The following is a 7,847-nucleotide window of genomic DNA, read 5'->3' as shown; positions in this document are numbered from 1 at the left end:
ATCTGGTTGGTTCAACAAAGAAAAATAATCAAGAAGGTTCAGCGGTTAAAACTAGAAGTGCCCATATGTAATAGGTACTTTTAGTTAATGTGGTATCACAATGGACTGAATAGTCTAAGTGAGCCTGAATCTTAATCGGGCTGCCACTTTAACCTAACCTAACCTGAGAAGCTTGGAAACCCTCAGAAATGTCACCAGCATTACTGAGGTGGGATAATCTTAACATGTTCCACTAACTAACTGTAAAAGGTTTCAACATCCTACCAGTAAAAAATAAGGTTTTTTCAACATAGGTCCCAACTTTGGGGATTTTTGATACCAATTTTGGGAATGGTGTATTCAGCAAAATTTCTTAAAACAAACCAATAAACACAAGATGAGCGTTTTTCAAATGCAACAACTTTTCAGTTTGAGGGTAAATATAATTTTCAAAATAAATTCAACTTGACTTGAAATAGCTCATCTTCAATACATCTTCAAATTGTTTGCGAATTACTTCCAATTTGCCAAAATGTTGACGAAATCTTTGAAAAGTTGTTGAAGATAATATGAGAAAACTTTGACAAAACACTACCCTAAAATACAACGAAAAAACCATGTGGTTTTCAATACTTATTTGTGCAACGAAGTTCGTGGTCAATTGCAAGAAATAAAAAAAATGGAAAATTGTAGACAAATAGTTTATAAAAATAGGTAAGGGAAAATAAAAAATGAAATAAAACTTTAAGGAAGCCACTAAATATATATCTCTTTGCAGAAAACTAAAATTATGGATTCTACGTTCTTGAAAACATTAAAAAGCAGACCGATGAAAAAATGGTGGACAATTAACTTGAACTGCTTCCAATAATTTATAATAATTGGTACGTCAATATGAAAAATTAAATCAACACTTTAGAGAAGTCACTAAATTTAAATCTCTTTGCAGGAAACTAAAATCTTTGGATGCTACATTCTTGCAAACATTAAGAAGCTGACCAATGAAAAATGAGTGGCTTATCGACAAGAAAAAGTTTCCAGAAACATTACAAATTGCAACCAATTAGAATTGTTAAAAACAACAAATTGTTGAAATCAACAACTTCTGGATGAAAATGTGCATCACGTCGTCAGTTTAATTCATATGCTATTATCAGTTTAAAATGGATATTTTGTGAATTCCTTCTGCTGGAAATCAATTCTAACACGCGGTCCAGTACGTTCCTAATTTCGAATTGCCCGCATGTTAATAAATTTTAATGCGGTTTTATGACACCAACAGGAAGGAAATCGAATTATCAATGCAAAAGTCTTTACTAATAATGTTTAAGATATTTAAAGTTTTGTTGTTTTTTTTTGTTCTTATTTGTTGATATGTTTAATAAGATTATTATTTATCAATTGGTATTGTAGTATATTATGTAGTGTAGTGTATTATTATATATTTTATTTTGATGAAAATGAATAAATTAACAACATTCATAGAATTTTGGCTTTGACTTTCAATTTGAAGTGGGGATATCATTCATACAAATTTAGGTTGAAAAGTATTTGCAACGATGTTCATTTTGAATTTGACTCGCATCGAAAATTGTTTGACAAGTTATTGAGTAGCGATGCATTTCATTCATACAAATTTAGGTTGAAAAGTATTTGCAACGATATTCATTTTGAATTTGACTCGCATCGAAAATTGTTTGACAAGTTATTGAGTAGCGATGCATTTCAATTTGAGGATAACACTTGAGATATTATTGCTAATGTGTTGAATTTCACTGTTGAGGGTAATGTCTGTTTTTTGTTGAGAACGCGATTTTCTCAACAATTTCTCAACTTGAATATTACCCTAATCCTTTGAAAAAATGTTTGAATAATTGTTGAAATTTAGCATTTTTCAAACGTTTGTGTTTATTGGGAATTTTTCCTCCAAAAATCAATAAAAATCATAATGATAACACAATTAGTTCAAAAGTTATTAAGGTTTCAATTCATATTTTTAATTCCCAAAAAATCAGAGTTTTTGAAAAAAATTGTTCCGTGCCCCATAAACTTCAAATTTTCGTATTTTTTCTTCTTTTCAATTGCATTGAAATAATGCTCTTTCAATCTAAAGCACATATGTACACATTTTTTTTCTTCTAAAATTCGTAGAATTTTATAGGGAATGTAGTTAAGACGAAAAATTATTCTCAAAATCGGATCTTCTAGGTTCAAAATACTGACCCCACTGTGCCAATATTTTGCAAATAAATAAATTGTGGGGGCCCACATCTTGCGAACAGTAAAATATAATCTTACGAAGAGTAAAAGATAATCACACGTACGCGAACTTTTTTATAGAGCTTTACTAGCTCTATCCAGCAAAGAAAAAATCATTGAAATCTGATCAAAATGCGGAGTTGACAGCTAAAGCAAAATTTGATACCCCGAGGGGACCAACTTTCAACGCCTACAGGTAAGCCCGTGGACCAACTAGGGATCCACAAAATTTCCAAACTTAGAGGAAAACACCTAAGCTTTCATACAAAGAAGAGAATTATCTTGATATCTTTATCCGTTCAAAGTTGCAGAATTGTTTCCAAAAAACACGATTTGCAACCACTGTGCGTCGTAGAGCGAAAACGAAGTTAGATCGAAAATTCCATTTTGTGGTGATCAAGAACTAAATTCCGTTTCGCTCTACGACGCTCAGTTTAGAAGATATGAGGATTATGAGGAGTTTTTTTATAGGGATTTGGATGGACTTTTCGAATGTGTGGGATTGATCACGAATTGATCTCCTTTTTCTCTTGGACGTTCATTTTAGGAAAAATGAGCAAAAGAAGTTTTTCATATAAAATTTTGGATTGTTTGTTTGGATTTGGATGGAAATTCCATAATTTCGGGGGAGCGCTTAGTTTAGGAGATATGAGAAACATTTTTTTAGGATTCGGATGGAGTTTTCGATTTGTCAGGAACTAGCTAAAAGATGCATTGCCGACTTTGTACAGAAAGCAAACTTCTAGACCAGGACACTGAAAGGTGGGCGAGAAATCATAAATTCCTAATGAAGAGACACATTGCATAGGGGAAGCAAACTTTCAATGATACACGCAGAGAAGGAATATGATCACCCCAAATATGTTTTAAGAGCAAAATGTTGTATTTGGACGGTGAACATGGAACATTTTTCTCGCAAAAATGTAACTTTCTCGGCAAACATATACATGGTTGCCGAAATCAGACACATAATTTCCGAGAAAATAGCATGGTTGCGACTAACATATTCCATGTTCACCCTCCAAAAATAACATTTTGCTCTTAAAACATGTTTGGGTTGATCATATTCCTTCTCTGGGTGTATGCGATGAACCATAACCCACAGCCGGGTACAAATTCCCAATACGTAAGAGAGATATCCTATAGGTAGCCTCTGCATTCCCATCATTGAGACCTGCAGGCATACATTTCGATCATAGAGATAATGCACATTCCCACAATTGAGTCATTCGTGCCTATGGCTTTACCATTTGTGACTTTGGACCTCCAGTTTTACTACTGAGATCTTCGGGCTTACAGTTCCACCACTGAGACAATGTCATCACTTAGATCTTCTGGCTTACTGGTCCACCATTGAGAGCTTCAGGTCTATAGTAACATCACAGACCTACGGCCGTACGCTGAGACCTTTGGACCTATAATCTTACAATGAGACCATGGGCGGTACAGTTCCATCGTAGATACCATGGTGCTTTAAGTTTCACAAATGGGTCTTTTGGGCTTAGTGTTCCCTCACTGAGAACTTTGAAGTCATAGTTCCATCAATGGTACCGTTCGCTGCGACCTTTGGGGCTGTAATTTTACCAATGAGATCTTGGACATTACAGTTCTACCACAGAGACACAAATGAGACATTTGAGCTTCTGTACCCTCACTGAGAACTATAGAGCCATAGTTCCATCTATGAGATCTTCGGGCCTACAATGCCACCACTGAGACCTTCTGGTCCATTTTATCATCACAGAGCTCCGGCTCCACAATACGACGACTGGGATCTTTGGACATATATTTCGTTCACTGAGATCTTTGGGCCCATAATTGCAGCAATAAGACCATAAACGTTACAGTTCCACCACAGAAGCCATGGAGCCTACAGTTTCACAAATGAGTCGTTTGGGCTTACGGTGCCCTCACTGAGAACTTTCTAGTCATAGTTTCACCAATGAGATCTTCGGCCTACAATGCCATCACAGACCATCGGTCCCACAGTACTGTGGCTGAGACCTTTGAACCTTCTGTTCCAACACTGAGACCCTGGAGGCTATAGTTCCATAATCAACAAAAGTCAATTGGATCAGTTAATTTTGTGATTGAATTAAAAAAATAAATATATATCTTTTTGCTTATATTAACTGTGTTTTTTCGATGAGTGTATCCTTTGAAATTCCTCACAATTTCTCCCATAGCCTGACATTGGAATTTGAGCATCTTAACTAACTAAATAACTGTCAATTTTTGTTAGAAGCACTTTTAAATGTCGCTGGGGTAATTGAATTTGTCATTAATGATTTTCGCAACGTCTGTCTGAGAAATCTCATCTCCTTGATAGCCATTGAAAAGTTCGAGTGACCAAGATATTGATGATCATCATCACCAAGCACCATAAATGTCATCAGCATCATCTCTTCAGTGTCTTTATCATTATTATGGGGAATTTTGATAGCCACCTTTTGGTTCGGTTCTAAATGGCTTCAACAAAATTTCCTGTATATTAAATCAGGCGGGAGTTGATGGGGTGTCTCTATCGATTCGAGTGATGCCATTGTCACCTTCACTGCCACCAGCCACAAATGGAAGGAAAAGTGTTATTTAACACGACTTGCTTTGACTGATACTTAAGTTTGCCAACAATGTCTTTAGGCTGTCACCTGAGTTTGCCACTTTGATGTGCTAGAGTGGCAGGTTGCTTTTGCAATGACATTGAATAATAATGGAGAGATAATGGCACTAAATAAGAGATGAAGTTTATAGAAAAATTCGTGGAATTTTCTCTCCTTCATTTGGGAACGAAATTCAATAAAGAAGAGAGTTGGTGAAAATATGCTATCCCCCTAGTGAAATGTAGCCAGCCTCCCAAAAAAAAACCTAAAATTTTGTAAATACCGACCTTTCTCTCAAAAATTTTACCTCTTCAAATTGTATTTGAAAAGTTTCAGAAATCATATAGGGAGGTCATTTGTTGGAAGCAGTATTTTTGGAATTAGCTTTTAGGGCTAATTTAAGTAGGGAATTTTTTTATACCCTCCACCATAGGATGGGGGGGGGTATATTACCTTTGTCATTCCGTTTGTAACACATCGAAATATTGCTCTAAGACTAGAGGTGTGCACGTGAGTAATAGTTTACTCACGCTCACGCACACTCACGACTGAAAAATCATACTCACGCACGATATTTTTGGTAGGACTCACGCTCACGCACACTCACGAAAAGAAAATTTGTACTCACGCACGAAAACGTCGTGACTCACGAAAAATACCGGGACTCACGAAAAATACCGGGACTCACGAAAAATACCGTGACTCACGAATAATTTTATGATTAATTTACCTTACCGAAGTGTCTGAAAACATGAGCATTATTAAAATCGAGAGTGTTATTGAACTCTTAACATCCCAGGTGTCACTAACTTGGTTATAGCGAAATTTTTTTATATCCTCCACCATAGGATGTGGGGGTATATTACCTTTGTCATTCCGTTTGTAACACATCGAAATATTGCTCTAAGACTAAAGGTGTGCACGTGAGTAATAGTTTACTCACGCTCACGCCTACTCACGACTGAAAAATCATAATTCGTAATTCGTTACTCACGCACACTCACGAAGATATTATTTTCGTGACTCACGCTCACGCACGACATTTTGGTTTGTTAATCACGCTCACGCACACTCACGCACACCTAAGCACACTCACGCATACTCACGCTGTTGTCATGAGCGTGACTCACGCACGAATCACGAAAATTTTCGTGAGTCACGACAATTTAGTGTCACGTGTATACTAGATAGGGTCACGAAAAAAAGTTGATGCGGTCACCCCCAGTTTTGTAGCATATTCGAAGACAATTTCAGAACACCAAAACTTTTTTTCCGTGCACCCTACGACCCCCCGAAATACAAATTATTGTGCTATGTCGTCATTTGAAGTTCGATCGAAAAGAAACGCATATCGTTGGTCGTGGTTGATCATGGGCTGTATTTCGTGCATTGGTCATTTTTGAGTCAGACGTCAAATTTGATTTTTAATTTTTTTATTTCGCTTCGTATACCCTATGATGCCCATTTCTGAGAACCATTATAAAGATCTTAACAAAATATGAAACTTTTGCTTTTGAAGTATTTACTTATATTCATAAACAAAAAAGTTACAGAGATTTTAAAAAGTCAATAGGTCACCCTACACACCACCAAATAGTTTTTGCTGTCATGATCGTTATGCTGCTTACACATTGACTGCATTTCTGCCTTTAAAAAATCATGTAGCGAAAGTGATTGTTAGAATTTTAAAACAGTAGGCTCTCAAATTGTTCTAGCAAAAACACATGCACTTTGCATAACGCAGAAAATGCCGTAGTGCAAACAACGAGTTACATACTCGTTGTTTGCACTACGGCAAAGGTACCGTTAGAAATTTACAGACAAACAGGTTTTGTGTTCTAAATGCCTTACAAATCAATTTTGTAGATATGAATAACGATGTGCATGTGGTTTCGATCGGACACCATGACAACACAGCAAAAACTATTTGGTGGTGTGTAGGGTGACCTATTGACTTTTTAAAATCTCTGTAACTTTTTTGTTTATGAATATAAGTAAATACTTCAAAAGCAAAAGTTTCATATTTTGTTAAGATCTTTATAATGGTTATTAGAAATAGGCGTTATAGGGTTATACGAAGCGAAATAAAAAAATTAAAAATCAAATTTGACGTTGGAGTCAAAAACGACCAATGCACGAAATATAGCCCCTGATCAACCACGAACAACGATATGCGTTTCTTTTCGATCGAACTTCAAAAGACGACATAGCACAATAAGTTGTATTTCGGGGGGTCGTAGGGTGCACGGAAAAAAAGTTTTGGTGTTCTGAAATTGTCTTTGAATATGCTACAAAACTGGGGGGTGACCGCATCAACTTTTTTTCCCTTTAGGGCGTGACCCTATCTAGTGCACACTAGATAGAGTCACGAAAAAAAAATTGATGCGGTCACCCCCCAATTTTGTAGCATATTCGAAGACAATTTCAGAACACCAAAACTTTTTTTCCGTGCACCCTACGACCCCCCGAAATACAATTTATTGTGCTGTGTCGTCATTTGAAGTCCGATCGAAAAGAAACGCATATCGTTGTTCGTGGTTGATCAGGGGCTATATTTCGTGCATTGGTCGTTTTTGACTCCAACGTCAAATTTGATTTTTAATTTTTTATTTCGCTTCGTATACCCCTATGACGCCTATTTCTAATAACCATTATAAAGATCTTAACAAAATATGAAACTTTTGCTTTTGAAGTATTTACTTATATTCATAAACAAAAAAGTTACAGAGATTTTAAAAATTCAATAGGTCACCCTACACAACACTAAATAGTTTTTGCTGTGTTGTCGTGATGTCCGATCAAAACCACATGCACATCGTTATTCATATCTACGGAATTGATTTATAAGGCATTTAGAACACAAAACCTGTTTGTCTGTAAATTTCTAACGGTACCTTTGCCGTAGTGCAAACAACGAGTAAGTAACTCGTTGTTTGCACTACGGCATTTTCTGCGTTATGCAAAGTGCATGTGTTTTTGCTAGAACAACTTGAGAGCCTACTGTTTTAA

At 36.1% G+C, this 7,847-nt stretch overlaps 1 long non-coding RNA gene across 1 annotated transcript; it reads left to right on the top strand.

The window, feature by feature from the left end:
- Positions 1 to 810: 810 nt before the first annotated feature.
- LOC142232856 (uncharacterized) lies at positions 811 to 1,214 on the top strand. The gene is made up of 2 exons (XR_012721227.1): positions 811 to 863; positions 929 to 1,214. It is a non-coding gene; the product is annotated as an uncharacterized LOC142232856 (long non-coding RNA).
- Positions 1,215 to 7,847: the final 6,633 nt, after the last annotated feature.

Source organism: Haematobia irritans, chromosome 4 (assembly GCF_050003625.1).
Source record: "Haematobia irritans isolate KBUSLIRL chromosome 4, ASM5000362v1, whole genome shotgun sequence".
Lineage (NCBI taxonomy): Eukaryota > Metazoa > Arthropoda > Insecta > Diptera > Muscidae > Haematobia > Haematobia irritans.
The sequence above is the reverse complement of the archived record's forward strand: the minus strand, read 5'-3'. Positions and strand labels throughout refer to the sequence as shown.